This window comes from Arachis hypogaea, chromosome 11 (genome assembly GCF_003086295.3).
Source record: "Arachis hypogaea cultivar Tifrunner chromosome 11, arahy.Tifrunner.gnm2.J5K5, whole genome shotgun sequence".
Taxonomy (NCBI): domain Eukaryota; kingdom Viridiplantae; phylum Streptophyta; class Magnoliopsida; order Fabales; family Fabaceae; genus Arachis; species Arachis hypogaea.
The window spans coordinates 62,557,863-62,572,890 of record NC_092046.1 but is presented as its reverse complement, the minus strand read 5'-3'; the positions used below and the strand labels follow the sequence as shown (position 1 = coordinate 62,572,890).

Sequence of the window (15,028 nt, the reverse complement as noted above, 5' to 3'; positions counted from 1 at the left end):
AAAATATTTTAGAGAGTTGGAAATTATAGGGAGACTCTTAGCATAGAATTACTCTCTGTATTTACTTTCTCTGCACTTCTAAGTTTTCATCATGTATTCTCCATCTTTGTTTTCATTTTCCAGAGCTATGAACAACTAAACCCCTGTCATTGGGTTAGGGAGCTCTGTTGTAATTTGATGGATCAATACTAGTTTTCATTATTCTTCTTCTATCTTTTCTCTTGATTTTACTTGAAAGCTTTCGATCTTCATCCAATTGAGTAGTTATCTTGTAAAAGAAGCTATTCATACTTGGATCTCTTCTGAACCTTGAAAGAGGAATGAAGAGATCAAGCTAGAATTGCTTTCTCATGCTGGACCAAATTAGGTTTGGATGGATATGTGACTATAATCCTCTCAACACTTGGTTTGGGAAATGCATGTGGTATAATCAGTGACCATACATCATCTCTTCTCATGAGCAATTGACCAAGGAATTGGCTATTGATCAAGATTTGAGAGATTGAATTACAAGAAATTGTAATTCAATCACTTAAGATTGCCAAGGAGATCAATGAGTGCATTGATTGAGGAAGAGATGAAAATGAAATTGATCCGGAGAACGCAACATGCCCAATGAACTCCCCATTTCTGATCTTACCCATTCTCTTTAATTTCTATTATTTACTTTAATGAGCAATTCCCCCATTCCCATTTACAATTCTGCAATTTACCTTCAGTCATTTACTTTCAGATCTATAATTCTAGCATTTACTTTCCTGTCAATTACCTTCCCGCCATTTTATTTTCTGCAATTCTCAACTCAAATTCTGGATTCGCTCAACTAGAACAGTCCTCTAATTAAAGTTGCTTGATCAATCAATCCTTGTGGGATTCGACCTCACTCTATTGTGAGTTTTTACTTGACGACAAATTTGGTACACTTGCCGAAGGAAATTTGTTGTGAGACAAGTTTTTCGTGCATCAGTTTGGTGTGGTAAAAGCGTTGCTTTTTATTTTTCCATAACCATTTATGGCACCTAAGGCCGGAGAAACCTCTAGAAAGAGGAAAGGGAAGACAAAAGCTTCCACCTCCGAGTCATGGGAGATGGAGAGATTCCTCTCAAGGGTGCATCAAGACCACTTCTATGAAGTTGTGGCCATGAAGAAGGTGATCCCCGAGGTCCCTTTTAAACTCAAAAAGAGTGAATATCCGGAAATTCGACATGAGATCCGAAGAAGAGGTTAGGAAGTTCTTACCAACCCCATTCAACAAGTCGGAATCTTAATGGTTCAAGAGTTCTACGCTAATGCATGGATCATCAAGAACCATGATCAAAGTGTGAACCCGGACCCTAAGAATTGGCTTACAATGGTCCGAGGAAAATACTTAGATTTCAGTCCAGAAAATGTAAGGTTGGCATTCAACTTGCCTATGATGCAAGGAGATGCACACCCCTACACTAGAAGGGTCAACTTTGATCAAAGGTTGGACCAAGTCCTCATGGACATATGTGAAGAGGGCGCTCAATGGAAGAAAGATTCAAGAGGGAAGCCGGTTCAACTAAGAAGGCATGACCTCAAGCCCGTGGCTAGGGGATGGTTGGAGTTCATCCAATGCTCAATCATTCCCACTAGCAACCGGTCCGAAGCTACTATAGACCGGGCTATCATGATACATAGCATCATGATTGGAGAGGAAGTGGAAGTTCATGAGGTTATATCCCAAGAACTCTACAAGGTGGCGGACAAGTCCTCCACTATGGCAAGGTTATCCTTCCCTCATCTCATTTGTCACCTTTGCAATTCGGCTGGAATTGACATAGAGGAAGACATCCTCATTGATGAGGATAAACCCATCACTAAGAAAAGGATGGAACAAACAAGAGATCCCACTCATGGACAAGAGCATGAGGAATTTCCTCATCATGAAATCCCTAAGATACCTCAAGGGATGCATCTTCCTCCATAAAACTATTGGGAGGAAATCAACACCTCCCTAGGAGAATTAAGTTCCAACATGGGACAACTAAGGGTGGAGCACCAAGAGCATTCCATCCTCCTCCATGAAATAAAAGAAGACCAAAGAACCATGAGAGAGGAGCAACAAAGGCAAGGAAGAGACATTGAGGAGCTCAAGCACTCCATAAGATCTTCAAGAGGAAGAACAAGCCGTCATTACTAAGGTGGACCCGTTCTTTAACTTCCTTGTTCTTTATTTTCCTGTTTTTCGAAAATTGTGCTTTATGTTTATTTATGTTTGTGTCTTTATTACATGATCATTAGTGTCTAAGTGTCTATGCCTTAAAGCTATGAAAATGAATACATCACCTTTCTTAAATGAAAAATGTTTTTAATTGAAAAAGAAAAAGAAGTACATGAATTTTGAATTTTAAAACAGTTTAATTATTTTGATGTGGTGGCAATACTATTGTTTTTCTGAATGAATGCTTGAACAGTGCATATTTTTGAATTTGATTGTTTATGAATGTTAAAATTGTTGGCTCTTGAAAGAATGAAAGGAAAAGGAGAAATGTTATCTGATGATCTGAAAAATCATAAAATTGATTCTTGAAGCAAGAAAAAGCAGTGAAAAGCTTGCAGAAAAAAAGATATATGCGAAAAAAAAAGAAAAAAAAAAGAGAAAAAACAAGCAGAAAAAGCCAATACCCCTTTAAACCAAAAGGCAAGGGTGATAAAAAGGATCCAAGGCTTTGAGCATCAGTGGATAGGAGGGCCCACAGGAATAAAATCCTGGCCTAAGCGGCTAAACCAAGCTGTCCCTAACCATGTGCTTGTGGCGTGAAGGTGTCAAGTGAAAACTTGAGACTGAGCGGTTAAAGTCAAGGTCAAAAGCAAAAAGAAGAGTGTGCTTAAGAACCCTGGACACCTCTAATTGGGGACTCTAGCAAAGCTGAGTCACAATCTGAAAAGGTTCACCCAGTTATGTGTCTGTGGCATTTATGTATCCGGTGGTAATACTGGAAAACAAAGTGCTTAGGGCCACGGCCAAGACTCATAAAGTAACTGTGTTCAAGAATCAACATACTTAACTAGGAGAGTCAGTAACACTATCTGGATTCTGAGTTCTTATAGATGCCAATCATTCTAAACTTCAAAGGATAAAGTGAGATGCCAAAACTGTTCAGAAGCAAAAAGCTAAAAGCCCCGCTCATCTAATTAATACTGATCTTCATAGATGTTTTTGGAAATCATTGTATATTCTCTTCTTTTTATCCTATTTTATTTTCAGTTGCTTGGGGACAAGCAACAATTTAAGTTTGGTGTTGTGATGAGTGGATAATTTATACGCTTTTTGGCATTATTTTTAGTATGTTTTTAGCATATTTTAGTTAGTTTTTATTATATTTTTATTAGTTTTTATTTAAAATTCACTTTTCTGGACTTTACTATGAGTTTGTGTGTTTTTCTGTGATTTCAGGTATTTTCTGGCTGAAATTGAGGGACCTGAGCAAAAATCTGATTCAGAGGTTAAAAAGGACTGTAGATGCTGTTGGATTCTGACCTCCCTGCACTCTAAGTGGATTTTCTGGAGCTACAGAAGACCAATTGGTGCGTTCTCAATTGCGTTGGAAAGTAGACATCTAGGGCTTTCCAGAAATATATAATATCCCATACTTTGCCAAAGATTTGATGGCCCAAACCGGCATTCAAAGTCAGCATCAGAATTCCCAGCGTTAAACGCCGGAACTGGCACCAAAATGGGAGTTAAACGCCCAAACTGGCACAAAAGCTGGCGTTTAACTCCAGGAAAAGTCTCTACACGAAAATGCTTTAATGCTCAGCCTAAGCACACACCAAGTGGGCCCGGAAGTGGATATTTGTGTCATTTACTCATTTCTGTAAACCCTAGGCTACTAGTTCTCTATAAATAGGACCTTTTGCTATTGTATTTTGATCTTTGGAATCTGAGTCTAATCTTTGAGTAGTTCCATGCTACCTTAGATCATGTTTTGGGGCTGGCCTCATGGCCATGCCTAGACCATGTTCTTATGTATTTTCAACGGTGGAGTTTCTACACACCATAGATTAAGGTGTGGAGCTCTGCTGTACCTCGAGTATCAATGTAATTACTATTGTTCTTATATTCAATTCAGCTTGTTCTTGTTCTAAGATATCACTTGTTCTTCAACTTGATGAATGTAATGATCCGTGACACTCATCATCATTCTCACCTATGAACGTGTGCCTGACAACCACCTCCGTTCTACCTTCGATTGAGTGTTTATCTCTTGGATTCCTTAATCAGAATCTTCGTGGTATAAGCTAGAATTGATGGCGGCATTCTTGAGAATCCTGAAAGTCTAAACCTTGTCTATGATATTCCGAGTAGGATTCAAGGATTGAATGACTGTGACGAGCTTCAAACTCGTGATTGTGGGGCGTTAGTGACAGACGCAAAAGAATCACTGGATTCTATTCTGACATGATCGAGAACCGACAGATGAATAGTCGTGCTGTGACAGAGTACGTTGAACATTTTCACTGAGAGTAGGGCTGGAAGTAAGTCAAGTAAGCTCATGAGCCAGTTCGAGGTCGACTCGTTAACAGCTCGATAAGCTAAGCTCGTGAGCTGGTGAGCCAAGCTTGAGCCTGGAATTGAGCTCATAAATTAAATGAACCGAGCTTGAGCTTGGATAAGCTCAGCTCATTAGCTCGTGAGCTGGCTCGATTATATATATATAATCTTAATTATTTAATATTTATATTTATTTTTTACATATAATTTTAATATAGGACATAAATAAAAAATTTATAATTTATTGATATAGAATTATAGATTATGTATTTATGTTTCTCTTATTTGAGCCAGCTCGTGAGCTCGAGTTAGCTCGTGAGTTTTTGGTGAGCCGAGCTTGAGCTTAAGAAATAAGCTCGATTGTTAATGAGCCGAGCCGTGAGCCAAGCTCAATTTTCGTGAGCCGAGCTTGAGCTTGGTCTAGCTCGGCTCACTTCCAGCCCTAACTGAGAGGACGGGATTGTAGCCACTGAAAACGGTGATGCCCAACATACAGCTTGCCATGGAAAGGAATAAGAAGGATTGGACGAAGACAGTAGGAAAGTAGAGAGACAGAAGGGACAAAGCATCTCCATACCCTTATCTGAAATTCTCACCAATGAATTACATAAGTATCTCTATCTTTATTTTATGTTTTATTTATCTTTTAAACATTCATCATCCATAACCATTTGAATCCGCCTGACTGAGATTTACAAGATGACCATAGCTTACTTCATACCAACAATCTCCGTGGGATCGACCCTTACTCACGTAAGGTTTATTACTTGGACGACCCAGTGCACTTGCTGGTTAGTTGTGCGAAGTTGTGATAAAGAGTTGAGATTACAATTGTGCGTACCATGTTGATGGCGCCATTGATGATCACAATTTCGCCATACCAATGCTTAAGTCATAAAACAGAGGTGGCGAGGTATTACAACCTCTAGAAATAAAATTTATTATACATAGTAGTGTGAAAAATGTTTATAACTAGGAGCCTTTGAAGAAAAAAAGGGGTAAATCAAAACCGTTAAATCGAAAAGCGCAACACTCCGATCAATAACGTAAGCGAAATAGATAAAGGATAAGCTAACGCGAGAAGGCTTGTACTCAGGAGCCTTTGGCAATGTAGGATAAGTGTCAAGAGAGTTTGGGAATGGGTTGTCTGCATGCTTTGGAGGGACGTGCTCTACTTCTTCCTTCTTCTCCTCTGGAGCTTCTTTTTCAACTGGCTCCTCATTAACTTGTGCTTCCATACTTGCCACTTGTCCACTTATCAAGGTGATAGCTTTGCATTCCTCTCTTGGATTTGAAATTGTATTACCAGCAAGGTTATTAGTGGTCCTCTGATCAATTTCATTAACTTTTGTGGCTAATTGACCCATCTGAATCTCCAAGTTCTTAATTGATGCTCTAGTTTCCTGTCTTAAACTTGCCAATATTGCTTCCAAATCATGGTTTTGCTGGGGCTGAGAAGTTGCTTGCTGAGATGACTGAAACTGGTGGTTATTAAAATTATTCTGTTGAAAACCACCCTGAGAATTATTATTAAAATTCTGTGACCGCTGAGGTTGCTCTCTCCAACCAAAATTTGGGTGATTTCTCCACATCTGATTGTAGGTCTTAGAATAGGGATCATTATTGGGATTTTTAGGAGCACTTCCCATGTAATTGACCTGTTCAGAAGAAAATTGAGCATAATCATAATTTTTATTTTGCATAAAATTACCTGTCATGTCATAAGAGGCTTCTTGGGGTGCATTCGGAGTGTTGACAGCTGAAACTTGCATTCCACTCAACTGTTGAGTAAGTAGATTTATTTGCTGAGACATAAGCTTGTTCTGAGCAAGAAGAGCATTAATAGCTTCCACTTCCAAAACGCCTCTCTTCTGAGAGGTCTCAAAGTGCAAAGGATTCCTGTTGAAGGAATATAAGTATTGGTTGTTAGCAACCAACTCAATAAGCTCAATAGTCTCCTCTGGTGTCTTCTTCATGTGCAAAGAACCACCTGCAGAATTAACCAAATGCATCTTGGACATTTCACATAAGCCCTTATAAAATATATCCAGTTGAGTCCATCTAGAGAACATGTCTGGAGGGCACTGCCTAGTAAGTAGCTTGAATCTCTCCCAAGCTTCATAAAGGGTCTCACCATCTTTCTGTCTGAAAGCCTGAACCTCCACCCTTAGCTTAGTCAGCTTTTGAGGTGGGAAAAATTTAGTCAGAAAGCTAGTGACAACCTTGTCCCAAGTATCCAGACTCTCTTTGGGTTGAGAATCTAACCACAGCTTTGCTCTATCCCTCACTCCATTGGTCTTCACAGTATCACATATCTGTAGAAAATAAGAAATAAACTGATTTGGGTCTTCCTGAGGGAGTCCATGATGCTGACAATTTTGTTGCACTGATGAGCGGATAAATTGTACGCTTTTTGGCATTGCTTTTAGTATGTTTTTAGTAGGATCTAGTTACTTTTAGGGATATTTTCATTAGTTTTTATGTTAAATTCACATTTCTGGATTTTACTATGAGTTTGTGTGTTTTTCTATGATTTCAGGTATTTTCTGGCTGAAATTGAGGGACTTGAGCAAAAATCAGATTCAGAGGTTGAAGAAGGACTGCTGATGCTGTTGGATTCTGACCTCCCTGCACTCAAAGTGGATTTTCTGGAGCTACAGAACTCAAAATGGCGCGCTTCCAATTGCGTTGGAAAGTAGACATCCAAGGCTTTCCAGAAATGTATAATAGTCCATACTTTGGCCGGGTTTAGACGACATAAAAGGGCGTTGAACGCCAGTTCTACGCTACTGTCTGGGGTTAAACGCCAGAAACAAGTCACAAACCAGAGTTGAACGCCAGAAATATGTTACAACCTGGCGTTCAACTCCAGAAAGAGCCTCTGCACGTGTAACATTCAAGCTCAGCCCAAGCACACACCAAGTGGGCCCCGGAAGTGGATTTATGCATCAATTACTTACTTCTGTAAACCCTAGTAGCTAGTTTATTATAAATAGGACCTTTTACTATTGTATTAGACATCTTTTGAACCATCTTTGGACGCCTGGTTCTTAGATCAAAGGGGCTGGCCATTCGGCCATGCCTGGACCTTTCACTTATGTATTTTTAATGGTAGAGTTTCTACACTCCATAGATTAAGGTGTGGAGCTCTGCTGTTCCTCAAAGATTAATGCAAAGTACTACTGTTTTCTATTCAATTCATCTTATTTCGATTCTAAGATATTCATTCGCACTTCAACCTAAATGTGATGAACGTGACAATCATCATCATTCCTTATGAACGCGTGCCTGACAACCACTTCCGTTCTACCTTAGATTGAATGAGTATCTCTTAGATCTCTTAATCGGAATCTTCGTGGTGTAAGCTAGAATGATGGCGGCATTCAAGAGAATCCGGAAAGTCTAAACCTTGTCTGTGGTATTTCGAGTAGGATTCAATGATTGAATGACTGTGACGAGCTTCAAACTCGCGAGTGCTGGGCGTAGTGACAGACGCAAAAGGAGGGTGAATCCTATTCCAGCATGATCGGGAACCTCAGATGATTGGCCGTGCCGTGACAGGGCATCTTGGACCATTTTCACAAGAGGAGGGGATGTAGCCACTGACAACGGTGATGCCCTTGCATAAAGCCAGCCATAGAAAGGAGTAAGACGGATTGGATGAAGACAGCAGGAAAGCGGAGGTTCAGAGGAACGAATGCATCTCCATACGCTTATCTGAAATTCTCACCAATGATTTACATAAGTATTTCTATCCTTCTTTTATTACTACATTTCGAAAACTACATAACTATTTTATATCCGCCTGACTGAGATTTATAAGGTGACCATAGCTTGCTTCATACCAACAATCTCCGTGGGATTCGACCCTTACTCACGTAAGGTATTACTTGGACGACCCACTGCACTTGCTGGTTAGTTATGCGAAGTTGTGAAGATATGTTTAGACCATGGTTCTGTGCATCCGTTTTTGGTGCCATTGCCAGGGAATCAATTTCGAACAACAATTCACAACCTGAGTAACAATTTCACATACCAAGTTTTTGGCGCCGTTGCCGGGGATTGTTCGAGTTTGGACAACTGACGGTTCATCCTGTTGCTCAGATTAGGTAATTTTCTTTTTGTTTTCTTTTAAAAAAATTTTCAAAAATCTTTCAAAAATTTCTCCTTTGTTTTCGAAAAAAAAAATTTAAAAAAAAAATTATGTTTTCAAAAATATATTTTTCTTCAGAATTTTTAAGAATGAATTCTAGTGTTTCATGAAGCATGTTGAAGCCTGGCTGGCTGTAAAGCCATATCCAAACTCCTTTGGGATTGGTCTTCAACTAATCACCTCAATGGATATAATTCCATTCTAAAGCTTGGCTGGCTATTAAGCCATGCCTGACCCTTTGATTGGAGCTTTAGACTAAAGAGCATAAGATTCCTGGAATTCATATTAAAAATTTTGGAATCCGTATTTTTCTTTTTCAAAATGATTTTCAAAAAAAAAATTAAAAGAAAATACAAAAAAATCATAAAATCATAAAAATCAAAAATATTTTTTGTGTTTCTTGTTTGAGTCTTGAGTCATGTTATAAGTTTGGTGTCAATTGCATGTTCATCTTGCATTTTTCGAAAAGATTCATACATTCATAGTGTTCTTCATGATCTTCAAGTTGTTCTTGGTAAGTCTTCTTGTTTGATCTTTGCATTTGCATGTTTTGTGTCTTTTCTTGTTTTTCATATGCATTCTTGAATTCTTAGTGCCTAAGCATTAAAAAATTCTAAGTTTGGTGTCTTGCATGTTTTCTTTGCATTAAAAATTTTTCAAAAATGTGTTCTTGATGTTCATCATGATCTTCATAGTGTTCTTGGTGTTCATCTTGACATTCATAGCATTCTTGCATGCATTCATTGTTTTGATCCATAACTTTCATGCATTGCATCATTTTTCTTGTTTTTCTCTCTCATCATAAAAATTCAAAATCAAAAAAATATCTTTCCCTTTTTCTCTCTTAAAATTTTGAAAATTAGATTTGACTTTTTCAAAACTTTTTCAAATTTAGTTGTTTTTTATGAGTCAAATCAAATTTCCAATTTAAAAATCTAATCTTTTTCAAAATCTTTTACAAAAATCAAATCTTTTTTTCATTTTTTCTTAGTTATTTTCGAAAATTTCAAAAATCTTTTTCAAACCCCCATATCCAAACTCTAAGTTTGGTGTTGGGAGGTCTCAACAGAACTCTGCACATCTGTGAGGCTCCATGAGATCCCATTGTCAAGCTATTGACATTAAAGAAGCGCTTGTTGGGAGGCAACCCAATGTTTAATTATCTAATTTTATTTTTGTTTTTCATATTTTATTAGGTTCATGATCATGTGGAGTCACAAAATAAATATAAAAATTGAAAACGGAATCAAAAACAGCAGAAGAAAAATCACACCCTGGAGGAAGACCTTACTGGCGTTTAAATGCCAGTAAGAAGCATGTTTTGGGCGTTCAACGCCAGAACAGAGCATGGTTCTGGCGCTGAACGCCAGAAATGGGTAGCATCTGGGCGTTTGAACGCCAGAAACGCACCCTGGAGGAGAGCTGGCGCTGAACGCCCAGAACAAGCATGGTTCTGGCGTTCAACGCCAAAAATAGGCTACAAATGGGCGTTCAACGCCCAGAACAAGCACCAACCTGGCGCTGAACACCCAGAGTTGTGTGCAAAGGCATTTTACATGCCTAATTTGGTGCAAGGTTGTAAATCCTTAAGCACCACAGGATCTGTGGACCCCACAGGATCCCCACCTACCTCCACTCACTTCTTCTCACCCCTCTTTCACACAATCCCATAAACACTCTTCCCCAAAACCCTTCACCAATCACCTCAATCTCTCTTCCCCATCACCTCTTCACCACTCACATCCATCCACTCTTCCCCATAAACCTACCTCATAAACTCCACCTACCTTCAAAATTCAAAATCAATTTCCCACCCAAACCCACCCTAAATGGCCGAACCTTAACCCCCCTCCCTCCCCTATATAAAGCCTTCCATTCTTCCTCATTTTCACACAACACAACCCTCTCTTCTCTTCTTGGCCGAAACACAACCCCTTCTCCCTCTCCTCCATTTCTTCTTCTTCTTCTTCATCTTTTCTTTCTTCTCTTGCTCGAGGGCGAGCAAAATTCTATGTTTGGTGTGGTAAAAGCATAAGCTTTTTGTTTTTCCATTACCATTGATGGCACCTAAGACCGGAGAATCCTCTAGAAAAGGGAAAGGGAAGACAAAAGCTTCCACCTCCGAGTCATGGGAGATGGAAAGGTTCATCTCCAAAGCCCATCAAGACCACTTCTATGATATTGTGGCCAAGAAGAAGGTGATCCCCGAGGTCCCTTTCAAACTCAAAAGAAATGAGTATCCAGAGATCCGACATGAAATTCAAAGAAGAGGTTGGGAAGTTCTAACAAACCCCATCCAACAAGTCGGCATCCTAATGGTTCAAGAGTTCTATGCTAATGCATGGATCACTAGGAACCATGATCAAAGTAAGAACCCGAACCCAAAGAATTATCTCACCATGGTTCGGGGGAAATACTTAGATTTTAGTCCGAAAAATGTGAGGTTGGCGTTCAACTTGCCAAACATGGAAGAGAACGCACGCCCCTACACAAGGAGAGTCAACTTTGATCAAAGGTTGGACCAAGTCCTCATGGACATATGTGTAGAAGGAGCTCAATGGAAGATTGACTCAAAAGGCAAACCGGTTCAACTAAGAAGACTGGACCTTAAGCCTGCAGCTAGAGGATGGTTGGAGTTCATTCAATGCTCAATCATTCCTACTAGCAACCAGTCTGAAATTACTATAGACCGGGCCATCATGATCCATAGCATCATGATTGGAGAAGAGGTAGAAGTTCATGAGATTATACCTCAAGAACTCTACAAGGTGGCTGACAAGTCCTCCACTATGGCAAGGTTAGCCTTTCCTCACCTCATTTGCCACCTATGCAATTCGGCTGGGATTGACATAGAGGGAGATATCCTCATTAAAGAGGACAAGCCCATCACTAAGAAAAAGATGGAGCAAGCAAGAGAGCCCATTCATGGAGCTCAAGAGGCGCATGAATCTCATCACCATGAGATCCCGGAGATGCCTCAAATGTATTTTCCTCCACAAAACTATTGGGAGCAAATCAATACCTCCCTAGGAGAATTAAGTTCCAACATGGGACAACTAAGGGTGGAACATCAAGAGCACTCCATCATCCTTCATGAAATAAGAGAAGATCAAAAAGCAATGAGGGAGGAGCAACAAAGACAAGGAAGAGACATAGAAGAGCTCAAGGACATCATTGGTTCCTCAAGAAGGAAACGCCACCATCACTAAGGTGGACTCATTCCTTGTTCTTACATTCTCTGTTTTTCGTTTTCTATGTTAAGTGCTTATCTATGTTTGTATCTTCATTACATGATCATTAGTAGTTAGTAACTTTGTCTTAAAGTTATGAATGTCCTATGAATCCATCACTTCTCTTAAATGAAAACTGTTTTAATTCAAAAGAACAAGAAGTACATGAGTTTTGAATTTATCCTTGAACTTAGTTTAATTATATTGATGTGGTGACAATGCTTCTTGTTTTCTGAATGTACGCTTGAACAGTGCATATGTCTTTTGAAGTTGTTGTTTAAGAATGTTAAATATGTTGGCTCTTAAAAGAATGATGACTAGGAAACATGTTATTTGATAATCTGAAAAATCATAAAAATGATTCTTAAAGCAAGAAAAAGCAGCAAAGAACAAAGCTTGCAGAAAAAAAAATATAGAAAGAAAAAGAAAAAGCAAGCAGAAAAAGCCAAAAGCTCTTAAAACCAAGAGGCAAGAGCAAAAAGCCAATAACTCTTAAAACCAAAAGGCAAGGGCAAATAAAAAGGATCCCAAGGCTTTGAGCATCAGTGGATAGGAGGGCCTAAAGGAATAAAATCCTAGTCTAAGCGGCTAAACCAAGCTGTCCCTAACCATGTGCTTGTGGCGTGAAGGTGTCAAGTGAAAACTTGAGACTGAGCGGTTAAAGTCAAGGTCCAAAAAAAAAAAGAGTGTGCTTAAGAACCCTGGACACCTCTAATTGGGGACTTTAGCAAAGCTGAGTCACAATCTGAAAAGGTTCACCCAATTATGTGTCTGTGGCATTTATGTATCCGGTGGTAATACTGGAAAACAAAGTGCTTAGGGCCACGGCCAAGACTCATAAAATAGCTGTGTTCAAGAATCATTATACTGAACTAGGAGAATCAATAACACTATCTGAACTCTGAGTTCCTATAGATGCCAATCATTCTGAACCTCAATGGATAAAGTGAGATGCCAAAACTATTCAAGAGGCAAAAAGCTATAAGTCCCGCTCATTCGATTGGAGCTATGTTTCATTGATAGTTTGGAATTTATAGTATATTCTCTCCTTTTTATCCTATTTGATTTTCAGTTGCTTGGGGATAAGCAATAATTTAAGTTTGGTGTTGTGATGAGCGGATAAATTGTACGCTTTTTGGCATTGCTTTTAGTATGTTTTTAGTAGGATCTAGTTACTTTTAGGGATGTTTTCATTAGTTTTTATGTTAAATTCACATTTCTGGACTTTACTATGAGTTTGTGTATTTTTCTGTGATTTCAGGTATTTTCTGGCTGAAATTGAGGGACTTGAGCAAAAATCAGATTCAGAGGTTGAAGAAGGACTGCTGATGCTATTGGATTCTGACCTCCCTGTACTCAAAGTGAATTTTCTGGAGTTACAGAACTCAAAATGGCGCGCTTCCAATTGCGTTGGAAAGTAGACATCCAGGGCTTTCCAGAAATGTATAATTGTCCATTCTTTGGCCGAGTTTAGACGATGTAAAAGGGCGTTGAACACCAGTTCTACGCTGTTGTCTGGAGTTAAACGCCAGAAACAAGTCAAAAACCAGAGTTGAACGCCAGAAATACGTTACAACCTGGCGTTCAACTCCAGAAAGAGCCTCTGCACGTGTAACATTCAAGCTCAGCCCAAGCACACACCAAGTGGGCCTCGGAAGTGAATTTATGCATCATTTACTTACTTCTGTAAACCCTAGTAGCTAGTTTATTATAAATAGGACCTTTTACTATTGTATTAGACATCTTTTGAACCATCTTTGGACGCCTGGTTCTTAGATCAGAGGGGCTGGCCATTCGGCCATGCCTGGACCTTTCACTTATGTATTTTTAACGGTAGAGTTTCTACACTCCATAGATTAAGGTGTGGAGCTCTGCTGTTCCTCAAAGATTAATGCAAAGTACTACTGTTTTCTATTCAATTCATCTTATTTCGCTTCTAAGATATTCATTCGCACTTCAACCTGAATGTGATGAATGTGACAATCATCATCATTCCTTATGAACGCGTGCCTGACAACCACTTCCGTTCTACCTTAGATTGAATGAGTATCTCTTAGATCTCTTAATCGGAATCTTCGTGGTGTAAGCTAGAATGATGGCGGCATTCAAGAAAATCCGGAAAGTCTAAACGTTGTCTGTGGTATTCCGAGTAGGATTCAATGATTGAATGACTGTGACGAGCTTCAAACTCGCGAGTGCTGGGCGTAGTGATAGACGCAAAAGGAGGGTGAATCTTATTCCAGCATGATCGGGAACCTCAGATGATTAGCCGTGCCGTGACAGGGCATCTTGGACCATTTTCACAAGAGGAGGGGATGTAGCCACTGACAACGGTGATGCCCTTGCATAAAGCCAGCCATAGAAAGGAGTAAGACGGATTGGATGAAGACAGCAGGAAAGCGGAGGTTCAGAGGAACGAATGCATCTCCATACGCTTATCTGAAATTCTCACCAATGATTTACATAAGTATTTCTATCCTTCTTTTATTACTACATTTCGAAAACTACATAACTATTTTATATCCGCCTGACTGAGATTTACAAGGTGACCATAGCTTGCTTCATACCAACAATCTCCGTGGGATTCGACCCTTACTCACGTAAGGTATTACTTGGACGACCCAGTGCACTTGCTGGTTAGTTATGCGAAGTTGTGAAGATATGTTTAGACCATGGTTCTGTGCATCCATTTTTGGTGCCATTGCCAGGGAATCAATTTTGAACAACAATTCACAACCTGAGTAACAATTTCGCATACCATGCACAAGAGTAACTAGCTGTGGCTTCAGTTCAAAATTATTTGCATCTATTGGAGGCACCACAATACTTTTGCCATAAAGGTCTGAATTAGGAGCAGTGTAAGAGCCAAGCACTCTTTTAGGTTGCTCATTCCCAACTGGATTTGCCACATTGGCATTAACAGCATTATTATGATCCATAGTGGACTCTGCAGCTTTGTAAAGTCTTGCTTGTTGCAAACACCGCCTCAAAGTCCTTTCAGGTTCAGGATCAAAGTCTAACAGAGGTTCCTTGTTCCTGTTCCTGCTTATAAACAGATACAAGACAAGAAAAGATGGAATTCTCTATGTTAGAGTGCAGAGAATTTCCAATGAGGTAACCTGTGTA

At 39.4% G+C, this 15,028-nt stretch overlaps 1 non-coding gene across 1 annotated transcript; it reads left to right on the top strand.

The window, feature by feature from the left end:
- The first annotated feature begins 6,586 nt into the window (after window positions 1–6,586).
- Window positions 6,587–6,692, top strand: LOC112726110 (small nucleolar RNA R71). Its single transcript, XR_003165176.1, has one exon. It is a non-coding gene; the product is annotated as a small nucleolar RNA R71 (small nucleolar RNA).
- The last annotated feature ends 8,336 nt before the right edge of the window (window positions 6,693–15,028 follow it).